Raw genomic sequence first — 27,600 nt, 5'->3', positions numbered from 1 at the left:
GCTGGCTCTACGTAACTTCAGGAACAACAACAACAAAAAAAGTCATCACGATAAAAAAATCTATCTTTCATTAAAGAGCTAGCCGGAAATCTCAGGTATCCAAGTGCCATTAACCCCCGAGCGTCCCCTGTTCGGGCAGCTCGCGCTGGAGCCCGACCCGGGCACATACTGCCACAGTACGTTCCCTTTGTCCTGGCAGCTAGGCACACAAAAGGAAGAAGGGGACGAAAACTCAAACTTTTGGGGGCCTGGGGCTCCCAACGCTAGTCCCGACCCGGTGGTGGGGGTGGGATGGTTTGTAGGGGTCGGGGGCCGTTCGGCTGCGGTAGAGGAGACGGGGGTGTCCAAAGGAAAGTCAGGGGGAAAAGTAGCGGGAGGAAGGTAGGGGGCTGGGGATGGCGGCTACCACTGGAGCCTGGGAGGCCGCAGCAGCGCTGGGCTCTGCCCAGCTTTGCGCGCGTCGGGCTCTTACGCACCCCCTTTACCCTGTGCCCGGAATAAAAGAATTCCACGAAAAGCAAAAATGCGGGCGCGGAAGGGAACAGGGTGGGTAAAGAGCGCGGGGGACGGACGGACGAGACGCGGGGAGCAGGGGGCTCGCCGGGCAGACGGAGTTCTGGTCCTGCCCCCGGGCCGGGGGTTAGGGAGAGGAGCCCCAGCGGAGGGGGTGGGGTGGGGGTGCGGGGCAGGCGGGCGCGTTCCGCGGCGGTGCGCGCGCGCCTCTCGCCGCCGCCGCCGCCGGGACAAGTCCTGCGGCAGCCCCATTGGCTGCGCCGGGGCCTGTCCTGTCGCTGCTTCGGCTCGCAGGGGCCGCCGCCGCGGCTGCTTCTGCAGCAAGCAGCCGCAGCCGCAGCCGCAGCCGCCGCTACCAGAAACGGCTCAAGCGCTGTAAGTGTCCCCCTTTCGGCCCTCCTCCCCTCCCCCCCAACCTCTCCTCCCCCCCCCCCGTAGTCCCCCTCCCCCGCCCCAAAGCTCAGGCACCCAGCGGCAGCAGCAGCAGCTGCTCAAATGGAGTGGAAAATGGTCATTGGGTGGCATTGACTTATAGATTATCTGCTCCACGTTGGGTACTTAGCCGCCTGTAATCTTCTTTTGAGTTTGCCCGAGCCCCTTGCTGGAAAAATCAGGAGGGAGAGATTTGTCCTTTGCCGCTGTACACGATAATATGTTTATATGATTAGCTGAACTCAGAGGGTGGGAGGTGGAGACTGGTGGAGGAGGAGGCTGGAGGTGACTCCAGTTCAGACCTTGTGGAGAGTCCGTGTCAGGACTTAGCACTCCCCCATCTCTCTTTCTCCCCCTCTCTCCCTTTCTCTCCTCTCTCACTCTCTCCTCTCTCTCACACACGGAGGTGCTGGAGCGAAATAAGGAGCTGGCCATAGAATTCCTTGGGATTGTTGGGGGGGGGGCATTTCCCCCTTCCTCTGTGGTGTGTTGCATTCATTAGAATTTTTCCTTTCCCCTTTTATTTTTATTTTTTGGAATTTCACTGTTTGCTTTCCTGAGCTTGATTCCTTGGTCTTCAGCCTTTCATGGGGCAGCAGCACCAGCATCGGGAGAGAAGATGAGAAATATGAGGAGGGGTTGCAACTGTCTCATGCCAGAGGCCAGAATGTCATCGAGGGAGATGTAAATTAGGTCGATGCGAACGACCGACGGAGGGGGCTTTGCTTTACAAAACTGAGCTGGCCCCTGCTGGTCCTGGTGTGTGTCTCCTTGTCCCTCCTCCCGCGATCTGTGCTTAGAAGGGACTCCGAAGTCGGCTCACCTCTGATTTGGCTTGGCATCTACCGCCACCCCTCATCTCCCTCCCCCCGCCGTTTTTGGGGGGTCTTGGTTTTGCATTTTTCAAAAAAGACAGAGTGGGGTCTGGGGGGGTTATGTTTTTATAAAATCCCTCTTTCTCGGAGCGGCGTCTTGGAAACTGCATGAAAATGTTGACTTAACCCCAGTAGCCGCCCGGCGCTGGCTGCTTGGGAGGAGGAAGAGGTGGAGGAGGAGGAGGACGAGGAGGAGGAGAAGGAGAAGGACAAGGAGAAGAAGAAGAAGGAGGAGAAGCTGTGTGTGTGTGTGTGTCCCAGCTTGGCGAGCCGCAGAGCTACCTCCCCTGGTCTCTACTCCAGACTGCTCGTGCTTCCTGGCTGGACTGAGCCTCCCCCCCCCCCCCGCCCCCCACATCCCGCGCCCCACTCTCCGCATCCAGCTTCGGTTTCTCCGGCTGAAGCCGAAGCCCTCTCCCCTTCTTCCCTCCCTGATCCCCTCCAGGCTCCCCTTGGTTTTCTGAGCCCCTCTCTGAGCTGCTTCCCCACCCTCTTCCCCCAGTGGATGGACCGATCTCCCCAGGGTCTGGCTCCCGAGACGGAGGTAAGATCTGCGCGCTGCGAACAATGTGCTGCTTTCAGAGCCTGCTCGCTTTCATCCATACCTGTTTGCTTTTCGCCTCCGCTCCGAGGGGTCGGGAACCCCCCCCCCCTTTTGCTGGTGGGAGCTCGAGCTTAGTTTAGATTCGCCTGTTTGTTTATGCACGCCCGGGGCAAGGGTGAGACCCCGGACTGACTCACTCTCTCTCTCTCTCTCTCTCTCTCTCTCTCTCTCTCTCTCTCTCTCTCTCTCTCTCTCTCTCTCTCTCTCACTCAGCCTTTCTCCCCCTCCTCCACGACCCCGTCTGTGTCCCTTTTGGAAATCAATAGGGAAAGAAAAACTCCCCGGCCCCAACCGTTGGGCTTTTTTTTTTTTCTGGAGCTGAGTGTTGTGCGCTGGGGATAAATCACGGGGCTGGGGGTCGGATTGGGTGCGCAGGGTTGTTCCTTTTTCTTTTTTAAGCGTGTGCGAGTGTGAGTGCGTGTGTGTTGGGGAGGGGGTTGTAAAGGATGCTAGCCCCCCCCTTCCCAAGTGGGCGGGGGTAGGAGGAAGTGAGCTGGGGGGCCGGAGGGGGGAGTGGGGGAATCAGGGTAGGGGTAAGTGGGAGGGCCTGGGGGAAGTGGGGGCGGGGAGGACTAACCCCTCCACCCCCTCCTCCCCCAGTTTGGTCAGAGTTGCTGGCCCGGACGGGTTCTGCAAAGTGCATGCACCGTTTAATCCGGGCCAGTAAGTAGCTGGAGAGGGACGACCCCGGAGGAAGGAGGGAAGGTGGGATGGAGAAGGAGGCCGGAGAGCTTGGGATTGGGGGAAGAGCAGGTCCAGCGGCGGGGCCGACCGGGGTGGGGGGAGCGGGCGGCGGAGAGCTGTTGCGGGCTTTGGGGGGTTGTTGTTGGTTGGCTGGTGTGGCGAAAAGATCACTGGAAAACGTAGCCAGATGTGGACGGGTCGGGGCTGGCGCGGGCGCTGGGCATGGTAACAATTAGGGGCCGGCGGGCTGCTGTTGTGGCTGCTGCTGGCCCGGGTGGGTGGGGGGTCTTGGGAACTCTCTGGACCGGGGGTTGAGGCAGGAGCAGGGGCGTCGGGCGGGGAGAATGCCTCTTGGGGAGACCTGGCTAACGCCGGGGTCGGGGGGGGGGCAACCTCGGCCTGCTGGAGACCCTTAGGAATGAGATGAAGGGGACTCAGTGTGTGTAGTAAGTGAGTGAGTGAGTGAGTGAGTGAGTGAGTGTGTGTGTGTGTGTGTGTGTGTGTGTGTGTTTTGGGGAGGATGGCTGGGGCGGGCCTGGGGAAAGCCCCGCCAGCCCTAGGGGAGCTGGATTTGGGAAGGTGCTGGGCCAGGGGGAGGGGAGGGGACGGGACGGATGCGTTGGGCCGGGAGACACCTGGGCCTGGGCGCTGCAGGCTCGGCAGAACTTGATTGGCTGTGGGGCCCCTCCGGCGGCGGAGCGAGGGCGAGACGCCTGCAAAGGGAAGACGAGGCTACGCCAGGCAGGGCTGGGCGAGGGGGCCCCGGCAGCCAGCCGCGCGCAGCGTACGGGCTCTGGCACTTGGGACTATTAAAGTTTGTTCCTCACTCTAGACTTCGGGATTTGGGCTAGTGCATTGGAGAAGGCGATAGCGACTGAGTTGCCCAGCGCGCCCCTCGGACCTACTGGTCCTCTTAAAGTGCCACTTTGGGGGGCGGACCTCTTCATCTCCTGGTCTCCCCTCCGACCCCTCGGGCCGGTCTCCCCTTTGCGCCTCTCCGCGGGCCCCGCGGTTTGCATTAGCCTTTATGCACACTGTCCTTCCGCGGCTAGGGATTGAGGGAGAGGGGCCGCTCTCCTTTTCCTTGAAAGGGATCCGGCGTTTCAGCAGCGCCTCCAAGGAGCCTGGACTAGCCTGAGCAGCAGCCACCATATGGTTCCCGTTACAAAAGCCAGGCACTGAGGCAGCCTTGTCTTTGCCTTGCCTTGCTTTGCCTTGCCTGCGTTCCCCGCTGCATTCTTTGCCGTGCGCACGGCGTCTCCCTCCCCTCTCTTCTGGACGCGGTTGGTTCATTCATTTGCCTGTCAGAGTCTTTGCCTGGAGCGGGCCCCACCGAGACTGCTGGGGGGCTGGACGCGAGCTGCCCACTGAAAGGAAGTCATAGCGGTTCGGTAAATAATTACCTGTTGGGAATAGCTTTTACCAAATCAAGTGCAATGCCGAGTTCTGGAAGGCAGGGAAGGAGCTGGGCAAACAAAACTGACGGATGGACTTCATTTGGAGTTGCAGAATTGTGCGCTTTTTTTTTTTTTAAATAGCGAGGGAGACTATTATTTAAGGAGTGACAGGACACCTTTACTGTATCATCTGCCTTAGACAAATGGCAACTTCGTAACTTTCCATGAAGTGTTTCTCTAATAGAGAGTGTGTTAATAAGAAAATCTTATGTTCAGGTGCTTACTCAGGCTTGTTTTTTTTCCTCCCTTTTGTCCGTCTCCCCCCCCCCAATACACCGCCCTCCCCCCCCCCCCCATTCTGTGCTTGATGGAAAGAATCCTGCAGAACAAATGTTCTGTTGTTTGGTTTGCTCAGACGTTCGCATTCTCTCCTTTTGTTGTTTGCCACTAAAAGAGGTGCCATTTCACATCATTCTGCACAAATTGTTTGAATTAATGCAAGTGTGAATTCTTACCGTTTGAAGGGGACTATTAGCATATCAAAGCTTTCTTAGCTTCAGCTCAATTGAGAAAACTTCAGCCTGTCTTCCATTTACTTCCAAGCCGAGGCCCAAAGGGCAGTGAGAATTGTAAAGGGGGAAAATGGGGAGGTGGATTCAGGCTGTGTTTCTGAACTTTTACTGTTTTGTAATTATGTGAGTGAAAAACATTGTCTATTACTGTGGAGCCCTTGCAATCGGCAAGACAATTATTTTCTATTGATAAATAGTTTGTTCCAAGAAAAAGGGTGCCCTTCTATGACAGTCACTGCTGTACGGTTTTTGGTGTCTCCCCTTTGTTAAGTCAGTTCTAGGAGACCTCTCCTAACTGAACTAATACTTTAGATATGGCCTACACTTTAGTGGTCTGAGAAAGAAGGAACTTGTAATTACTCTATGAAATAACGAAAACGTTGAAATAAAAGCACACTTGTTTACTAACCGAGGTAACTTTTCTTTAATATTTGGCTAAAGCAATAGAAACTCGGTGGTGGCTCTTGAAAGAAAAAATTTCAAGGCTAATGATTTCAACTCAAAATAATTTTTATCTTGAACATTAAGAAGACCCAAATTTGTAGATAAATATACTGTTAATTTACATGTATTTGCACCTGTGAGGATACCTTTAGGCTACCATGCCATGCGAATTATATGTAATAGATAGTTAGTATCTAAGATTAAATTTCTTAACAGTGATGTCAAGCATTAATTATAACAGTAACAATAATAGATGAGGTTTTGTAGCACTTTAAGGACTTTGAAAGCGCTTTGCACCCATTACCTCATTAGTTAGGTCACACATCTTTATATCCCAATATCCCAATAAATACATTCGTATTTATTTTGCAATTTATGATTCATACGGTCAGTTCAGCTTTATATTTTCTTCCTTATGTTTCTGAAGACATGGAGTTTAGCCTATTTCAGTCATTTAAAGGAAATCAATTTTCATAAAGTAAGACCCAAGTAAAATATTTTTTGTAATTTGGACCATTTTCTGGACAGCAGATGCTTCAAGGATTGGGGGAAGAGTTGTAGAGTTTTGTCTGATTTAGATTTCTGACAGAAATTGAAACCCTCTTTCTCTCTCTCTCTTTTAGTTTGTATGAAATGGAGTTTTCAGCTAAAAAAAAAAGTGAGTTCTTAGAGCTTTTAAGATTTGGAAGTGCTTTTATTTTTTATAGTTTTGCCTTTGATGGTTGGTTGATTTTGAACATGAAATTGATATGCCTTCATTGTAATAGGCATTCTTTAGTAACGTTCAAAAGAATCCCCTGGTCTTAATTTAATAAAGAAATTGAGCTGTGTAGTCTAACAATCTTGGAGGGAAAATTTAGTTGGTTACATAACATTAGTCAGCTTCCAGTTTAAAAAGGTGACAATTTTTTTTTGGGGGGGGGAGGTATTTTAAAGATGAGATTTTTAGTGGCTTTCAAATTGTGTATCTTTACCATGAAACAATTTTAGAGAGTAATTTACCTGCTTCTCCTCTGTTGTCTAAAGGAGTACCTTTTGGTGGTATAAAAGGTACACACTGATGGGATTGCCATTATCACACTTAAGTTGCTGTTAACTAGTCTGCTTTGAATGCAGAGTGCTGTAAAGCAAGTACATTTGTCTTCAGAGCTATTAGAGATAATCTAAAAATTGTCTAGAAAATGTTACTCTTCAGTTTATATGAGGGTGATCCTGATTTCAACAAATCTCTAAAGGTGTAAAATGCAGGGAAAAGAAGATTTTCAATATTCAGATGACAAAATTGGACCACTTAGAGAAAAATTAATGTGTGGCAGCAGCACTTCAGCTGCCTGTTTCAATCACCGTGGGTTACTATGTGTTGGCAACAGAAAACGAATTTAGAACTACAGATAGCTCTGGGAGCTAGTAGTTGGGGAAATCAGGCTATTGAATCATGTGGGGTAGGACAAACCAATTACTTCAGGTTTTGACTTGAGAATTTCCAATAAATATAATTTTCCTTGGCTTTTTTGACTTCCCACTTATTAATGGGCTGACATCAAAGCAGACAACAACACTTCCAAATGTTATAAAAACCCTGTGTAAAGATATAGATCTCACATGTAACACTGTAAGTCTTCATTTAAGGCAAGCAGTTGGAATTTTTTTGACTGCAATTTTCACAATCAGGAGAGACAATAACACCAGGCTTCTGGGTGTTTCCCTTCCTTAAAATGAGCAAGAAGGAGAGCTTTAAAAACTAGTTTACTTAGTGCTTAGAGTCCTATTTTCGAGGATCACCATAGACACTTTCTTCATATTTTATTTATAAATGATCTAGCTTTTAATGTCCTGAAGTCAGATAGGTAGTAGCAGAGGTAGGGCAGAGAGGGGAGAAAAAGAAAGGGCAAAGGTTTCCAAACTCTAAAAAATCCCGTTCAGAAAACAATTCCTATTACAGGCATTTTTGTAATGCAACTTTTAATTAAAAAGAAATGGGATGAACTGGAGATAGCTAAGTCTTCAACTTGCACTTCATATTTTGGCAAATGTAATTTATGATTGAGAGAATACATGATAATTTCTGCCAAGGTGTGAGAGATAAACATTTATAACCAATTGAAAGGGAAAAATATTTTTACTGAAATTAAATGCCTTGCCTCCATCCAACCTTTAATGTTCATATGTTTTAATTTAATATTTGGAAGGAAAACCTACATTAAAAATTATGAGGTGAGAATCAGCCTTGTTGAAAAATTTTGATTTATAAAGTTTCTGAGGATGCTGAGGTACACTTAATATCATGACAGTCCACTGTATTTCTGGATGGGAATGTTGAAGAAAAAAGGCCGGGCTTGACATTTAGAAGAAAAATAATTTCTGTCACTTTTTCATAGAGAAATTTGGTGTAAAAAATGAAAATTAGTAGTTTTTATTAAATGAAGAGAGCTTCAAAAATAAGACCTAGAATATATTTTTTAAAAAATTAAAGCATTTTGTTGATTAGCATGATCATTCTAAAGAGGATGAAAAAGAGTTTTAAGCTAAGAACTTTGGAATAGGTATTAATGACCTTACCAGCAAAATTGTAAAATAAGATATTCTCTAGTGTAAAGCTGAAATCCGGCTCATCAGTTGCAAAATTTATTGAAATATCAATCATATTACCTAAATAGATAACTGTTTTCTAGAGCTTTTGGGGAATGACTCAATCATATTTATTCAAAAGTTAGATTGAAATCATAGATTGGCTAACTTTTCTTTTACCTGACATTAATTACTAACTTTCTAACCGCACCCAAATATTCATCTCTCTCAAAACAATTCTTGGAGATTCATAGGCTGGGTAAGAGGATTTAATCTTCTAGATTGCTATAATTAGACTAAATTGAGTTTGTTCTCCAAATCAACTTTGTAGATTCTCTTAAAGATTATGAGGCTCTTTAAAAAAAAGAATCTGAGCCTGTTTGTGTTTTTTTTAATGGTTGAAGGGGTGGGGTGGCTTGGTTAGAATAAGGATATATGTCATTATTGAAAGAGTAAAATAAAAACCTCAAGTAATCATATCCTTATTGACTTAAAATTATATTAAGAGGAATAAAGTATAATGTGTTCCTCTAAGTTGATCAATATGGAATTGACATTTTTCCAGTTTTAATTAAAACAGTTAAAACAGGTCATGACTTATTTAGTTATGGAAAAATATGATTATTTTATCAGATATTAAAGTAGTATATTCATATTAAGAAGTAAACTCATTGAAGGTGCTTGACTGTTCCTTAAGAAAAGGGTTCATTATCAGATTTTTGAATTTTGGCAGAATTATTTATGGAATAAAATGAAGTAGTAGATCACAAATTCCAGTTGAATTTTTTTCAGGATGTTTTTCCCCACTAACAGTCTGTCTCTACAAGCCTGTTATTTACCCCAAATTATTAGAAAGCAATAACAGTCAGGAGCAGTGCAGGCTAACTGAAGGAAATGAAGGAAACTGCATTGGGGTTAACCCCTGCAGGTAAAGTGTAGCTTACAGAAAAATGCTATTGATTGCTTTCGAGGCAGAAAGCGAGTTTAAATACAATTTGCTTAATTACAACAAAAATGCAGTTTTATGAAGTAATATACTTTGTCTTTGTTGAGGATTTTATGCATTGTGTGGTGGTAAGTAAAATCCCATCACAGTTGTATAAATTTGTTCAATTACCAGAACAGCTAAAAGAAAAAAAAAATCAATTTACGCTGAAAAGCAACAGAAATTAGATTACCTTGGTTAGGAGGAACTTGCCGGGAGTGACTAAATTACTTTAATAATATCAAAAGTTACCATGTTTCCCATGTAGTCAGAAAAATATTGGTGACTTTTTATCTGTTTTACTTTATCTCTTTTTTTTTGATTAGAACATTTTTTGCTTTCCACTTCACTCACTCACACACACACACACACACACACACACACACACACACACACACACACACAGAGCCAAAGCAGAAGCAAATGTAAAGACCTCCTAAAAGTGTACAGAACAGGAAAAAAAACAACAACCCTATCATATGATTTAAGAAAACAAACCTCAGATTACTTTAGCTATATAGTTGCATTAATCATTTTCTGTACTTCTTGGTCTAATAAACAAAATTTTAAACATTTTAGCAGTGAATGAGAGGCAAAAGATAAAATTAATTACATTTCTGAGACTTTGGGAGACATCATCTTACTCCCTCTTTGAATGTAAAAAGCCTAAATTCTTACTTAAACTAAATCTATTGTCATTATAAATTCTAGTCTATTGATATTGACTGTCCTTGACTCGTCTAGTTAAATGGCAGTCTTGAATTCTTGCATCTGTAAGTTTTCCTAATAAAATAGCTGGACACCTGTTTTATTAGCAGGTTGATTCATTCTGGTTTTCAGATTTACTAGTGACAAGAATAATTATGTTTTACATACCTCCACCTCCTTAAACCAACCAACAAACTGCTCCCCCTCCCACCCCCAACTATTCTTGGGACACAAAGTCAACTTTTTGGGATTCCTAGGAAAATTGGTGGAAAAGAGAGGACAAATGTCACCTCAAATAGAGATGTTTAAATCAGATTTCTGCCTAAGGGTAAAATTTAGGTCTTTTTTAGCCCGGATGTAATGTCTCCCTCTACAGAGCACAGCATTAATCACGACCTGACAAGAGAACTTGGGCTGAGGAAAATGGGCCCCTGTTGGTCTTGCCATTGATTTTTCCAATCTGTGAAGAGTACATTATAAACATTAAAATTCACACAAAGGGATTAAACCCCAATCTCTACCTTTCAATGTTAAAATCATTTGCCTTAAAAGGAGGCTATTTAAAGCTGGAAGACCTTTTTGAGGATCTTTATTTTAGGTACGGAGAGTACTTTAATAAAAATAGAAATAGAAGATTAAAAGGTGCCTTAATCAGAGTCACCAGTCATCTTTCTGAAAACATGGCTGGAGTTGAAGTTTACTCCTACCTATTTTAAACTACATTAAATAACTTGGAAATGATCCTTTGTAGCTGATGCTAGAGTGAAAAGAATAAAGATGAAATAAATATATTTCTTTGGTTTAGCTGATGGATATAAGTTAAATTTTTCCCACATTCCTCCCAAATATATTTGTATTTCATTTAAAATTTCTCCCTTTATTCCTTAAGATGAACAAAAGGCAGCCTTTATTTGGCTTTAAAGATGATGGTAGTTTGTTTAATAGAAGAAAAAAGGGAGTTTAATGTTTTCATGCTCCAATTAGTAAGTGACTGCATTTTATCAGTCTTAGCAAAGAAGGAAAAACAGTGAATGGCATTCCATTATAATCTTTTAGAAAGTGCTCAAGTAAATAATTTGATATTTAATTTCATCTTGTTGAAAGACGGCTTGCACAGATTGTATTGAGTAAAATGTACCTTTGTGTGTCAGAATGTTCTATTTCTCTTTATGATATATAATCAAAGCTACTATTTTAGCACTGAGTTTTAACGGTGACATTTATTTGACTGATCTTAAAGGCCAGAACATTATTTTGTTTTAAGACTCAATTCTTGCTTATGGTTCACATAAACACATTTATCTATCCCTGTGTTGTGCCCTTCTTCGGGAGGTATTGTTATATCAGTCAACACCTCAGACTGATTATTGCTGTGGCTCTAGATGAGAGAATAATCTAACACCCATTACTGTCAGAAATGGGTCTTGGCAGCTGGGGGAGGGTTGTGTGACCTTGTTTTTTACTAGCTCTTTCTTTGTTGTGAATGGGAGATGTCCTACATAGGACAGCCTTGTTTCCTTTAAAAAGTTAGGTCTGTAATCTTAGTCATTTAATCACTCTTAATTTGTACATGAAATTAAAAGTAACATTAACCCCCAGTGTAATGGGTGAACTTGGAGATAGACTATGGACCATTTCATTAGTTGCTTTTCCATTTCTGCCTCTGTTAGGTCACATTCACTTGAAGAACCCTTGACTCCAATTTGTGGGACAGGATGCAGACTACTTCTGTTTAAAATGCTTAAGAGGAAAGCAGGTGACCAGGTTTCTCTTAAGTCACGTATTTGTAAAAGGTGCGTTTTGTAACAGATTAAAAAGCTTATCGAGATCTTTCATTTTCTTCTCCCTTAATTTCCCTTTTAGAACCACTGAATCTTAGAGCCAGAAGGCCTCTTAATCACCATCCATCCAACCCCCTCTTTTTACTGATGAGGAAACTGAGGTGGGAGGAGGTGAAGTGCTTTGTCCAAGGTCGCAAGTGATAAACTTCAGAGCCAGGACTTCATTACAGTTCTTCTGACCCTAAAATCTTTGCATTTCATGCTTCCTCTCAGACAACTTACAGAGCTTAGAGCTTTGTATTCCTTTATGCTGTTGTTATTGATTTACGAATAACTTAATATCAGTTGCTTACTCCTTCATTCATTTTCCCATAGTCCTGCCATAAACAGTGGCCCTTTTTACTTTCCTCTAATTGAAATTTTTGTTATAGATGACTTCCAAGGCTGCCTCATGTGTTCCTAGGAACTAATTTTGAGAAGCATGACCATGTGTGATTCTCCCACTTGTTTTATTTCTATACACTTAAATGGAGGGTTTTTTGTTTGTTTGTTTTTTTGCTTTTTTTCCATTCAGTTTGACAGTATTTTAGTAAGGTAAAAGGCAGAATTAATGAATAGAAGGAGTACAACATAAAGAAATTAAGTTCTATTGTTTTAAATTTGATGTGAGGATACTGCATCTCATCCCCCTCACTCTTCCATGTATCTTAGCAAATCATAACAATTCTAAAATATTATTCTACCTTCCTTGGTTCCATGTTCATTAATAGAATTTTGCCCCTTCTTTCTCAGTGCGGTCATAAAGGAATATAGAACTCTACAATTGAGACCTTCATGGATGGGCAATATGCCCTATGGATAAAGAATAATATAGTGAGTTGTCTCATTTCTTTTAGGCAGCTGCTACATGTAGATTATGATCCCAAATCTGTCTCTATAAAAAAACTTCTATTAGCCTTACCTAATCCGAAATTGCAACTTTAAAAAAAATCATACTTTTTCTTTTTTTTTTTTTTATTAAGGGCAAGAGAAATCCCCTGCAAAATAAAGCCTGGATTAATTTCGTCCTTCCTTCCTTCCATCCATTCTTCCTTCTTTCCTTCCTTCCTTCCTTCCTTCCTTCCTTCCTTCCTTCCTTCCTTCCTTCCTTCCTTCCTTCCTTCCTTCCTTCCTTCCTTCCTTCCTTCTTTTTCTCTCTCTCCCCCTCTCCCCCCATTTCTTCCATCCTTCCATCCTTCACTGGAAGAAACAAATATCATTGTAGGATTTGCCTTTTGAGGTGTTTAAGCTTAGGAAGTCTGGTATATTTGTTAAATTTTAAAATTGTTTCACTCTGTCCTGTTTTTGTCATTTAAAAAATGGCATCCCTCCTGGAGGACAGAATGAACAAGCCAGACCTTGAATGTATCCCAAATCTTCAGATGTAGTCTAAGAAGCAGAGAATTCATCCCTTGCAGAAGTAACTTATCTGTACTTAATTCAGACAAAAAACGTTGTCAGATATTTTTGTTGGCAGAAGGTTCACGGTAAATGACAAAAACCTAACCCTCAAAACATGCCAAGAAGAATCAAGTCAAGATTTATAAAAATCAGATTTTTTTCTTTAATGGTATAATTGTAAATTGTATAGTTTTTTCCTTCCTTCCTTCTTTCCTTCCTTCCTTCCTTCCTTCCTTCCTTCCTTCCTTCCTTCCTTCCTTCCTTCCTTCCTTTCCTTTCCTTTCCTTTCCTTTCCTTTCCTTTCCTTTCCTTTCCTTTCCTTTCCTTTCCTTTCCTTTCCTTTCCTTTCCTTTCCTTTCCTTTCCTTTCCTTTCCTTTCCTTTCCTTTCCTTTCCTTTCCTTTCTTCCCTCCCTCCCTCTGACATTTCTTTGTTAACTTTGTGATTCAAAACATAAAGATTTTCCCTTTTGTCTCTGGCTATAAATCCAGTGTGAGTGCAATCCTTGTTTGTTTATTTTGTGATTTCGAGGTCAATCAGATAAACTTGGATGTACTGTCTTGTTTTGGGTGGTCTGTCTTGGCAGCCTTCTGCTTTGTTTGTAAGCAGAGTAGTGTTTTCTTTTCCATGAAGATCTACTGTATGGGAGCAGCTTTTGATTGACTTTGACTTAACCCTTCTCTTCACCTCAAGGACAAGCATCTATTTGGCACCTACATTGTGCCAGGCACTGCTTTACAAATAGGATCTCATTGAAACTTCACAACAACCATAGGAGTGGGCACTGTCTTTATACCCTTGAGGAAACTGAGCTATGTCAAGCCTAGTTATGGGAGAGCCAGGCTTAAATGTCTTCAAGGAATTTTTAGTAAGACTTGTTTTCATCAGCTAATTGCTAGAAAATTTCTCTCAAATGGTGATAATTGTCAGCCTTTTTTATCCTGGCTACTAACTATGTTTCCCACATATTTTTGTTAACGCTTTTTATTACCTGCAGAGGGAGCTTGTATATGAGATAAAATAATCAGGGACCTCTGGAAATTGATACTTTTCTTCTGGAGAATTTTAACTTCATTTAAAGATATTTATTTCTCATGTATTTGAGAAATGTTATTCCAAGGGAGAGAATTCTTAAAACTCTTTTGACAGTAGTCAAATGATAGTGAAAAAGAAAATGTTTTAGACCTCAAGTATTTATAATATGCTATTTTTCTAGATTTAATACTTAATTTTTAAGGGACAAAACTGGAAAGATGAAGTGTCTGATCAAAACATATAGTTGAAAAAGGGGACAGTTACAAATCTGCAGGGAATGGTTAATGTTAGTTTTGGAATGGTTGTCAGCTTCGGGAAGAAAGAGTGGCTATACAGCCATCTTTTGTCTACTGTCAGCCAAGTTTTACTAGAAAGTTTTCCAGATGATGTAAAATGTTTTTTTGAGAGACCTGTATATAAGACCAGAGTGGATTAAGTTCTCCAACATTTAATTAACAGATCTTCATTAGACTGCTTACAGATGCAAGGTAAATGCTTTGTTTAAAACAACAACAACAAAACAACAGATCACTTTGGATTAATGACTTACTCCTGATAATGGGACAATTTAGGGCTGTAACACTTAACTGCATAAGCTACCAGTTAAAAGTCAGCAATAAACAGTTTAGAAAACTGCTGAATGAATGGGGAAGATGAAGGAGGGAAGGAGAAGAAATTGAGCCACTGCATAGAATGCTGGGTTGAAATCTGATTTGTAAATACTGTGCCACTTAATTTTTAGGAAAGTGAAATGCAATTGTATCATAATTGGTGCAGAAATACTGAGATTTAGGGGTTTAATAGAATGACTTGATGATGATGAAAGAATGGTAACTAAGAGAGTTAAAATATTTTTGAATTGAATAAAATATTTCACATTACTTATGGCACTGAATATAAGATATTTTTGTGGACTATTTAAGTTAGTAACCAAAAACTTATGGCATTTTTATATGTATGTTTTAATTGCTCTGATATTTTTTCAGTCTTTTCCTATTAAATAAAATGGAATTAGTTTTCGGAAATAGGTTCACATTTAAGTCCTGGGAAATATGTAGATGCTGATTTCTCTCTACCTCACTTAATTTATTAGGACCTATATTGACTTTATATTTTGAGTTTCTTTTTTAAATACCCAGAAAAGGTTTTTTTTTTTTTTCTTCTCCCTCTCTCACTGAACATCATCTCAGTGGCAATTTATTATTTATACCGGCTAATCCTTACTAATGTGAAAAGTCAGCTTGTTATTGTTACACCAAATGGTCCTCTAAGTAGAGAAACAGTTAAGTAGATCTCCTGTAATAGGTTGCTGTCTAATAAAGAGATTTATGGCATTGGCAAGGTCTATTGTATCGGTATTACCTCTCACAGCTTGATCATGTATTATCTTAACAACTCAGTACTACATTTTATGTGTAGTATTTTCATAACAGGGTAAGAATATTAGCCACAGCAATTACATTCCAATAGGATTATGATGGTACATTTTTTACAGAAATATACAAATGCCGACTTTTCCATAGAGATTTAGATGGGTACCTGGCCTTGCAGATTGCAACATTTGCTTGTGAAATATTAAGACAAATGGCGATATCTTAACTTGTTTCTTACTTAAGAAAATATGGAGCAGTGAATAGAAGAATCTGGTCTTCTAGTCTTTTCTCCTCCTTCCTCCTTTTAGTCATCTCCCACCTCACTGTGAGGTAAGGATTACTTGACTATTCAGTCCAGTCAAACAGGGAGCACATAAGTATCAGAAAGTGCATGTAACTTCTGTATGGATGTGGGGAAACATCCAGCTAGGATAAGTTCTTCACAACCTTGAAGGTAGGAGATGGATATTTTAAATAATAATGATAATGATAATAGCATTGGAAAGCCCTTATAAAGAAAATTGCTCAATTAAAAGTTTGTTCCCCATGTTTTAGTTCTACTGTAAAATTATTTTTATTTTAATCTTTTTAAGAAATATTTATGACAAAGAAATTAGTTGCCTACTACTCCAATATCATTTTGGATTTTGCTATTTTCCATAAAAAAATTATCCAGACCCTTGTTCTTAAATCTCAAAAAAAAGGCTTCATAACTGAACACTATTAAAATTAAAAGAAATTATTAAAAACTAATCTGATTATGTTCTCAGCTCATCTGTGCCAATGATATTTAAATAGAATGAATTTTCATGTATTATCAAGTCTATATAGGAGTAAAAGGATTTTTTTTTGGTATCATCTGAGGAGAATGCAAAATGATTACTTCTTTTTTTTTTGATTACTTCTTTTTCAATGGACTGCGTTTTTTCTCTGTAAAACATGTGCGGGATGTATTTTTATGTGGATTAATAATTTTAAACTTATAATTCTGCTGTAGATAATTGCATATGCCCACTCCAAATTAAATTGGAATATAGACTTAGGCTTATGTTTTTTAATATATTAAAAACTTGAAAAACCATACTTAAAATAACATGACTTTTAGAATATTACAAACCAAGAAAATATGAAATTATCAAAAAAAATTTTAATCAGATAAGTATTATGATGATTCATAGTTGGAATTTGGGAAGTGTATTTGCATGTATACATATGTCTTCATAACATGGATTGCTTAAATTGTAAAATTGAGAACCTGCAGATTAAGTGTTGTGAACTTTCAGAGAAAACAGAAAAGATATTTAATTACTATGCTTTTAAATTCTTTCTGTGACTTTTGGAGTATTAATGGATACAGTGTTTTCATCTTGGGCATTCAGAATAGAAACAGTTGCTGTTTTTGTTTTCTTCCTTTATAGATAGACTTATTTGTTGCTTTGCCTTTTTGACAAAATTGACATAAAGCTTAAATATAATCATGAACTTATTAGACCTAATCATTTTTTAAATTTATAGTCTTCTACATCAGATCACTTTTAAGCAGCCATTGCATGTGTACACATTCCTGAACCAAAGTTAAGATATCTACTCTTAGATTCTGCTACATCAGAAGCTGAAAATTAGAATGTAATTTAGGATTTACTGTCCATGTGCTCTGTTTAAAGAAATATAAGCAAAAACAACGACAAAAAAGATAAGCAAAAACAATGCACATTTAAAATTTTTAAAAAAGTGAAATATTTAAGGAAATGTATGCTTCATCTTATATATCAAAATAATGAAAAGAAATTGACTAATGATGGTGAAAAATCTTACCTTTTACATAAAGTTTATATTTTTTGATTATAGAATGTGAGGTATTTATTAGCTTATCCACTTTTGGGACTTACATTGCAAACAATTTCAGAACAGTGGGTGCTTTACATAGTTTATAATAGTTAATATCCTATTCATTATTTGCACTGAGATCACTAAAACAAGTATGTGATGTTGAGAAAAATTATAATTTTGCCCAGTAGACTTTAAATAAGGGTCTTCCCTGAAATGTGGGAAATATATTATGGTTTCACATCATCTTATACTATTTGTAAGGCTTCTGTAGGACCCCAAGTAGAGTAAGCCTGGCCTCGGATTTTTCTTCTCTCCCCCATTCTACCATGTTTCTCAGAGGACAGTACTTACACATTTACTTATTTGACAAATAAGTCAGTACTGCATGATTATCTTTGGGTGATGTTTCAATAATCTGTATAATGAAAGATTGGGGGTAGTTAAATACTTTGAAGTATACTTAGAATCTTTGTAGGTTTTGGTCCATGGGATTAAGATACAGCTGTAGCACATTAAGGTATTAAAAAAAATCATTTCCAACAGCTCTTTCTTAACATTATAATTTTTATAGTAATTTTGGTTGATTAGTACTTATAAACTATTCTGTAATGTTGTGGTGACTTAGAATTGTAAATAATGTAGTGACTTTTATAAGAAAAATCAACGTACTGCAGTCCCTGATTAATGGTCAAGTATATTATTTTGTGGTTTACTTATTTTAATAGTTTCTCTCCCCCTCCCCCCCTAATGTGTTCTGTCTGGCTTTGATTAGTTTTGTGGTGGTTAGCTGCCAAGACACATAATTCTTGTTCTTATGTCTCAGAATAAAAAACTATAACAGATCATAGTTCTCTTCCTTCAGAAATACAAGAGATATTTCTGTCAATTACATTTTTCCGTTGGTAAATGATAATTACACACAGATCCAAACTCATAGCCAAAATATCATAAATAAATAAATATCTCTTAATTCTACTGTACATCAAATAATCCAGATATATTTGAATTTTCGTTTTAGTATCTCTGAGGCTTTTAACAGTGTCTCCCACATGGTAGGTTCTTAAGAGATGCCTATTGAATTCAAGAAGTATGAATTTTTTCCTGACATTTTCATAATTGTACTGAAAATATTTTTTGCTACAATTCTTAATTCCCTATTAGTGGATAACTTCGGCATTCCAATTTCTTTAGACTTGTAACAATTCATTGTTGAATATATACAAGGAAGACCCTATCTTGTAGTATTAATGCAGATTGATTTCTATGAAAATCAAGACAGAGCTTTTACCTATAGAGCACAGAGTCACAGAGACCTTAGTTACCACCTATCTAATTCATCCCATACAGCTAAGTAATCTTGACTATAACATAAGTGACATTAGGGCAATCATTTGACTGTTAATTTTTAATTGAGAATTAAACTAAAATATATACTCCATTTATTCATATTAATCTTATTAAAATGGATTTGCCTTTCATTTTTGAAGAATGTAGATAGGTTTTTTACATACTTACCTATTTATAACAATGTAGATATTATGAAAGGGACATTTTTCTAATATTATTCTGCCTAATTAAATTCTTCTAAGAACACCTGTTTAACTGTAACCTATGTAGCACTCTTATTTGTCATGTTTCTTCTGAAATAATGGAATAATGTTTTCTTTTGATGTTTCAAGAATAGTGGCACAGGGTTAATCTTGTAATAATTGATGGCTAAAGGCCTTTTTGTTTTTAAGAAGTCGCATATATTTCTCTTGATTTCCCTTCTTCCTCCGTGCATTTTTTTTTTTTTACCTTCTCTGTAGCATTCGGGTTATAGGTAGAAGTAGTTTTTATCTAAACTACCTTGAAAAAAGTAATGGTTCTTTCCATTATTTAATGTATTAAATTATTTCATCCTTATGAAAATTATGTTACTATTTAGCATGAAACTTTAGATATAAAATTTAACTATTCTTAGTTGATATTTTTTCCCAATAAAAATATTTTTTGTCAGTTATCATTTTAATCTTTTGATGTCTGTGCCATTATCACTCTTCCCATACAAAGAATTGGCTATTTCCCCCCTCTATTCTCAATTAAGAAATAAAATGTTTCTTTTAATTGAGAACACTTTATTGATGGACAGTTTGGGAAATTTTTTTTAAACATTACTATAGTTAAATTGTGTTCAATTTAAGAATAGAATGACAGAGGATATATATTAAATTAAAATGTTGAAACCTTCGTGATCATAGATAGGATTAAAAAAAAAACACCAGATACTCTCTGGAATTAATGAATTAGTTCTTTGGCCACTGTTGTCTTTGCCATTTTTTTTTTTTTTTTGGACCTTGCCACTGCCCATTCATTGGTAAACTAAATAACCCATCTACTCAGGCTTAGAATTTGTCTGCCTAGATTTAAGTTAGAGAAATAATTCAACCATGAATCTCCATATGATTGCTTAAGTGGTTAAGTTCTGATTGGGAATTGAAATATCTTCATGACTTTTATCTTTCCCCATTTTCTCTTAAATAGTGTTGTGCTGATTTCGCAGTTAGGTTGGAATGGTTTTGCTGACATTTGGTTTGTTTTTACAAAAGAGACTTAAATACCTCACTTGTAAATAATAAAAAAAAAACTCCCACAAACCCCTCAGTATTTTACTAAAAAGGGTCAGGGGTTAATGTAAACAACCTCATTGTGAAGATGCTTTCTGTCAAGTCCAGAAGAAATGCTATGGTGTTAGTGTGAGAACAGGAAGAGATTGTGAGTGGTACACCAAGAATCTGCCATAGGTCTGCTTTATCTCCGTAATGTGCAAGTATTGTTCCACGTGAACTATTTATTGAATTTTTTTGATTTTGTGATGTCTATACACTTGAAATTGTGCGTCACTGTTAGATATTGATAACTCCAATCTTTTTTTCTTAACTCTATAGAAAACACTCATACAGTATATACAAAATTTATCTAATGTGTATATACATTCATGTTTTTGTATATATGCGTGTCTTATGTGTGTGTATTATAAATGCTTGCAAATTTAATACACCATTTTTTCTGTCTTTTTCAATTAAAATGCACCTGGATATGTAGATTTCTAGGAATTTCCACCTGTACTTCTTTCCGACTTCATGTATTAAATTGGGTCTTTTAAACCTTTCAGTTTGGATAGTTCATTTTTAAGGGCAGATGCTTTAAACATTTATGATACAGCCTAAGACAGTTCATTGCATAAAGATAAAAGTTGAGAGGATACCAGGATTAAAATGGATCTCAGCGGTCATGGTCCAGTCTATGTCCCAGAAGGAATCTCTGACAAGAGGGCTTCAAGCTTGAAGGCTTCCAAAAATGAGGAAACCTGAGGTGGGCTGTTCTTCTTTTGGCCGGCTCAGATTGTTAGGAAGTTTTCTTAAACTTCAAGCCTGCTTCTGCTCATTCCTTCTAGTTCACGGATAAGCCACCATTTACTCTGTAGGCTTGTTGGTGGGACTGAGAGAGAAGAATTCCTGGTATCTGGGGGAGACATGAGAGAACATTTGATTCATTTACCTCCCTCATTTGCAGAGAAGAAACCCGTGAACCCAAAATAAGTGACTTACTTGGGGTTACATGGTCGTTTTGTCCAAGCTGGAAAGACTTACAATAGGGATCCAGTGCTGTTTCTCTTGTCAGGATTCTGGTCTGGCTAAATTGGGTGGTTGGTAAATTAGACGAGGAATTTTCTATTCACAGCTACTTTTTTTTTTTTTTTTTTGCGGGGCAATAGGGGTTAAGTGACTTGCCCAGGGTCACACAGCTAGTAAGTGTCAAGTGTCTGAGGCCGGCTTTGAACTCAGGTACTCCTGAATCCAGGGCTGGTGCTTTATCCACTGCGCCACCTAGCTGCCCCCATCACAGCTACTTTTATAGTCTGTTTAGTTCAGAGTTAGAGGTGTTTCAGTCTGCATCAGTGGTGGAATAGCCACATGTCAGGTCAACAAGTATTTATTTATTTTTTACTTTTATTCATTCATTCATTCATTCAGTCATTTATTCATTCGTTCATTCATTTAAAAATTTTTGTTGGGCAGTGAGGGTTAAGTGACTTGCCCAGGGTCACACAGCTAGTAAGTGTCAAGTGTCTGAGGTCGGATTTGAACTCAGGTCCTCCTGAATCCAGGTCCGGTGCTTTATCCACTGCACCACCTAGCTGCCCCCTCAACAAACATTTATTAAGGGCTTACTGTGTGACAGGCACTGAGATAAGTGTTGGTGATACAAAGAAAGGCAAACACAATTAGCCAGGGCTGGTGAGAGAGACAAAATGTAAACAACCAGATAAGACAAGATATCTATCTGTCAATCTATCATTTATCTATCTATGCATACACGTATCTATATATACATGTGTGTATATAGGTATATGTGCCTGCACATGAATACTTGGAGATAATCTCGGAAGGAAGGAACCAACAGTGTGTGTTTGGGGGGGGGGTGGCGGGGCGGGGCGAGGGTAGGATACTGGGAAGAGACCCACTGAGAAGGTAGAATTTGAGCTGAGTCTTGAACAGGAAACCAACGAAGCCAGGAGGTGGAGAGAACTGGGGGACAGTGAAAAGGCATGAAGTTAGAAGATAGAATGTCTTGTGTAAAGACCAACAAAGTAAAGAAGTAGCAAAGTAAGCTTGTAGCAGGGGATCACAGGGAACATGAATGGGGAGTAAGGTGGCAGAAGACTGGAGAGGTAAGAAGGTTCATGGTAAGAAGGGTTTTAAAAACCAAACGCAGGATTTTATATTTTATTTTGGAAAAATGGATATTTAAAGTATTGAAATATGCCTTTGTATTTGGGTTTTAAGCATGTGAAAGCATCATAGTTTTAAAAGATAAACAGAAGAAAGCCAAAAGGTACAGATGGGGGCACAAACCGAAGATCATTTAATAAAGAAGTAACAAACCTTATAACATTTACTTGTTTCTCTCTCTCTCTCTCTCTCTCTCTCTCTCTCTCTCTCTCTCTCTCTCTCTCTCTCTCTTTCTCCCTCTCTCTCCCTCCCTCCATTTCTGTCTGTCTGTCTGTCTATCTATCTATCTATCTATCTATCTATCTATCTATCTATCTATCTATCTATCATCTATCTATCTATCTATCTATCTATCTATCTATCTATCTATCTATCTATCATCTGTCTGTCTATCTATCTATCTATCTATCTATCTGTCTATCATCTATCTATCTATCTATCTATCTATCTATCTATCTATCATCTATCTATCTGTCTGTCTGTTTATCTATCTATCTATCTATCTATCTATCTATCATCTATCTATCTATCTATCTATCTATCTATCTATCTATCTATCTATCTATCTATCTATCTATCTATCTATCTATCTATCCTCTATCTATCAATCCTCTATCTGTCTGTCTAAACTTCTCTTAAGAACGATATAAAAGAAGTTCCCAGATTTCTTATATAATCCTTTTATTTTTTTTCCTACATTGAAATGTTTATATGTGGATGATTGTTTACTTCACAATTAGGAAAACAAATCTTACAGTGTTTGTCGTTGACCTTCTAGACATTCCTTTGTGTATTTTAAACATTTTGTATCCAGTTTGACAAAAATGCCTTGACACATATAATATACATTATGGCAAGAGTTCTTATATCTATATCAGTTTTATAGACATTTGGTTTCCATGAACACATTTAGTTACAGGATGAAACTGGCTAATTTCACTGACAGCCTATGTTGAACCACATAAAATAGAAACCCTTGTGTATGTATGTGTTGGGCCTGACTAGTGGGGTGGCAGAAATAGAAATTGAGTTGTTGTCTATGACTTTGAGATGAAAGAACATACTGCTTTTTGATAAAACAGTGCAGTCTTTCTTTCTTGGTAGATTACTAAGAATGTCTATGTATATAGACAGAAGTGCTATTAAGAATTTTATAATTATAATCATGTCCTTTAAACCCTTTTGGATATATTTATCAGTTTTGGAGAACAGATCTTACTGTCTTTCTTTCTAAAAAGTTAATTTAACTGTGTGGAGCTGTTAATGTTTAATAGAATATGATTTGACTGTGGCATATCCAAATCTATCTAAAAGTGAATTATTACACAATAGAATTATGTTGTACTGATGTCATTATACTTAAAGACTACACCTATAGAAGTTCAGGGCTGTTTAGATACTGTTCCTTTCTGAGGGTCTTTTCAGCATATTCCTAGCAGTTTCTCAATCACTTCAAGGTCAAATGTTGACCTTGAGCTTTAGCCACGAGTGTGCCCCTTCCTGCTTTCCTCCACGTCTTTCTCTCTTCCTCATTTCCTATCCCTTTGAAGCTTTTGTGTTTCATCTAATGTCTTCCATTATTTTCACCGTGTATTTCCCAAACTGTCTACTTGCCACTTTTCTTTTATAGAAATTCCAAAAAATGTCTAGTTTCTCTCTCTCTCCTTCAAAGATTTCAAAACAAAGTTAAAGCATTTTCTCATGGGCTTTTCAATTCTCCTAACCTGGTATCTATTTGATGTTGCTAAGGAAGGGGAATTATAAGACCAGCTAGTCCCAAATTGTGCTAAGTGCAGAAAGCACTCATGCCTTATTCAGTATCACAAACAATTATTATACAACTAGTAATAATAAACTTTGCTAAGCCATGGCAAAGTGTAGGTTTCATTCCTCTCATATGCATGTAAAAACTGCGACTAACATTAAATGAAAATTCACCACTTAATTCCACAAAATATGTCCACAATTACCCAGTGTTTCCATCAGAAACAGAAACATTTATTCCTATTCTTTCCTGTTTTAGATGCAGCCAAGAGTTCAAGTGTCCAGAGTAGAACTATGGGAAAAGATTTAATTCTATATAGCAATTTAAACTGATGAGCCTAACTGTGGATTTAGAGTATCTTCCACAAATAAATGCCATCAGTTATATGTCAGGATTCTGTATCACTGGATCCCTGGAAAAGAGAACTTCCTGTTAAATTATTTGAAGGGTTTTGTTTTTGGACCTAATAATAGACCTCTAGCAATTCAGTCAGTCAGCTTCGCTTTTTTTTTTTTTTTTTTGTGGAGAGACAATGAGGGTTAAGTGACTTGCCCAGGGTCACACAGCTAGCAAGTAGCAAGTGTCTGAGGCTGGATTTGAACTCAGGTCCTCCTGAATCCTGGGCTGGTGCTTTATCCACTGTGCCACCTAGCTGGTCCATCAGCTTGGCTTTTGTCAAGCATCAGCTATGTGCCAGGCACTGTGCTAAATAAGTATGGGGGATACTGAAGAAAGGAAAAGGGTCCCTGCTTTCAAGGGGCTCTCAGGAGTGAGATGCAAATATCTATGTATATATACATATAATAAGTAATATATTCACATATGTATATACACACATATATGTATGTATGATAAATTAGGGGTAATCTCAGAGGGAAGTCACTAAGGTTGAGGATTGGGAAAGACTTCTGGCAAAAGGGGTGTGTGTGTGTGTGTGTGTGTGTGTGTGTGTGTGTGTGTGTGTGTGTGTGTGTGTGTTGGTGGGGGGTATTTAGTTGAGACTTGTAGGAAGCCAGAGAAACTAGAAGGTAGAGATGAGGAGGGAGAAGGTTCTAGATGTATAGGATAGCCAGTGAAAACCCTTGAAGCTGGGTGTCTTTTGGGAGAACAGGGGAAAGCTGATAAAAGTTGATCACTGGTCTTGAGTGACCCTCTCATATTCCTTATTACTTAATCTCTTTCATGGTAGATTTATTTCATGTTGTTTTTAGTAGTCTTTACTACATAAGCATAAGTTTTATTCTAAAATAAGTGATTAACCCACATTCTGCAATTTTCCTCTGATCTACTAAAATCAAGAAGCACATCAGTAGTTGAAGTGTTCACACTAGGGCCAATTTTAGTATCATAACCTATGATTGTCTATATTCTATTCATTTGTTTTTTATTCAAGGACTACTTATTTGGCATTTTTAATTTTATAGATGGTGTCATGGATAGGGGACTGGACTTGGAATCATCAGGAAGATGAGTTCAAATTTTGCCCTATGAGGTTGACCTAATGGTCTTCAAGACTCCGTCTGGCTCTAAATCTATGGTTTTATGTTCCTTGGATGTTCCTTAAATTGAAAGCAATTATCTCTAATTCTTCTTTTCCTTCCCACTCTACCCCTCTGCCACATCCCCTCATCACACCTGTAATTCTCCTAGGCTGGGCTCTTCAGTACTGTGGGCATCCTCCTAGTGTTCTAATAAATGATATTTGTTGAATTGATGCTTTGGGGGCATGTCTTGAAGAATTGTCACATGTTACGTGACTAAATTAAAACTAAACATTTAATTCAACAGACCTTATTCAGTCCCTACTATGTGCATGAACTTTATGGGTAATTTACAAGTTCTTCTAGAAAAGATAAGGCAAAACTCCAAGTGTCTCTGCGCCTTAGCCTCTAACACTTGATTTCCCTGGGTCCCATCAGATCTCATTCCTTGCAGCAAATATGCTTCTTACTAGGATGAGTAAACAGCAGAATTATATTCCCGTTTTATGTCCCCTGTCTTCAAACCCCACTGAAAGCAACCCAACAGTAAGAGAAAAATCAATAGGACCCTCCCACCTGCAAACCATATTTAGTTGGGAAAGTCATTGGATCATATCACTATTTCCTGCTTTTTGCTGGTGGACCACACCAGTTGAACAAACCTGCAGTTTAGGTAACCGCTATTAAGGGGGCTGGAGCAGGGACTCTTTGGTGTTGGTATTTGGAAATGAATAGAAGTCCTTAAAATGAACTGAAGAATATAACTCTACTTATATAAGTGGTACAGAGTAGGTAGGATTGGCTTACTGGATCTTTCAGCAGAGTAGCTGGTAAATGAGTATACTCAGCTTCTAAAACTAATTACATAGAAATGGGAAAATCACTGATATTTAATTTGAATGCTTATGAAAGGAGCTTCTTTGGGAAGGTTAGGAAATTGCAACTAAGCAGTGTACTTGGAAGATGGAACTTTTGTTTTTGACTGGAAAAAGTGATCAGCTTTTTGCTGTCTTTGTATCCTAAAATATCCAAGTGGCTAAGGTTCAGAATCTGATTGAAATCTCATTGTGCTATTGCTTTCACAGCAGAAGACTTAATATAGATTGCATGTGATCTAAAATGCATATAATATAAATGACATTATGTGAAACTGAATCATTCTACAGTTTGATTTAAAGTATTAATAAAATCTAAATTTGTACATACTAGCTGTGGGGCTTCAGGATTTTAATTTAGGGAAATGCCAGAAAACTGGTGTGTGCGCGCGCGCGCGCGTGTGTGTGTGTTCTCTATTTAATGGGTGTTATGTGAGAATCATGTCTCACTAAATTAGGACAGACATATATATGTATTATACCATTTACAAACTCTAATTATTAAAACCTGTTAAATTTCATATTTAATTTTCAGATGTCTCCTCACAAAAGAGCTGCTTAAGATTTATTGTCAATGTCGTCTGATTTCCTCTATTAAAGTTGATTAAATTGCAAATGCTAAACTGAGCAACTGTGGGAAGGTTGTGCTCTGGAGTTTGAAGTAGCCATGGAGTTCCATCTACTGCAGTAAATCATTAATTCTAATCGGTATTAAGTAAGGTAGTAAGTAAGTAAGTTGTGATGGTTGGTTCAGTATTAACAGCAGAGCCACACACCTTTGCCACATTCTCATGTAAAGGTGAGAGCTGAGCCCTCTGTGGCCAATTTGGTTTAACTTCTAATTTCATCTATCAGCAATCCATGCAGCTCTATTTTCTGGGTGTTGGGGTGAGGAGGAAACCTAAAGCAAGGGGTTTAATGCCAAGAAATAGTGATCATAGTAGAAGTTGCCTCAAAATAGGCAGTTTTTTTTTTTAAATAGAAAAGAGGAAGACTGGTGTGTTAATAAGTAGAAAAAAGGACATTAGTTTTAATTCAGGGAAAATTGGATTTTGGAAAACCCTATCCATGCTATGAAATTTTGCCTAATTCTTTATATGCATAATAAATAGATGCTGGGAAAAAGTGACTTGAATTGAACTTTACAAGAGTAAATTCATATTTATATAAGGGTTTTGAAGGTAATTACAAAAATTATTTTATTTTAATAAAAGAAAGGTTAGAGGTACCATGGCATAGTTGATAGAAAATTGCTAAACTGGGAAGAACTGGCTTTTAGTCGGGCTTCTAGTTCATCCTGGTTTTGTAATCCTGGGCTAAATTAACTTCTGAATGCTCTTAGCAACTCTCTTAAAACTCTTTAAGTTGTAGAGAGGGTATGAACCTGGAATGACAGAGGGAGTTTTCTCTCCTGGGAGCCAGAGGTTCACTATATCAATGAAATCACAGATTCACTCTATTATC

The 27,600-nt window shown here is 38.8% G+C and overlaps 1 protein-coding gene across 38 annotated transcripts in view; it reads left to right on the top strand.

The window, feature by feature from the left end:
• The window catches only part of ADGRL2 (adhesion G protein-coupled receptor L2), an 869,983-nt gene that overhangs the window by 633,231 nt on the left and 209,152 nt on the right, over positions 1 to 27,600 (top strand). For 35 of the 38 annotated variants that reach the window (XM_044001763.1, XM_044001760.1, XM_044001752.1 and 32 more), the window contains exon 1: positions 1,251 to 2,364. The exons of 1 other annotated variant lie outside the window; for it this stretch is intronic. The gene's annotated coding sequence lies outside the window, so the exon portion shown is untranslated. Of the gene's footprint in view, positions 1 to 766; positions 889 to 1,250; positions 2,365 to 27,600 lie in introns of those variants that run through there. 2 more of the 38 variants (XM_044001736.1, XM_044001738.1) reach the window with 2 other exon arrangements.

The sequence above is a fragment of the Dromiciops gliroides genome, chromosome 4, assembly GCF_019393635.1.
Source record: "Dromiciops gliroides isolate mDroGli1 chromosome 4, mDroGli1.pri, whole genome shotgun sequence".
Lineage (NCBI taxonomy): Eukaryota > Metazoa > Chordata > Mammalia > Microbiotheria > Microbiotheriidae > Dromiciops > Dromiciops gliroides.
This window is presented reverse-complemented; position numbering and strand designations above follow the sequence as displayed.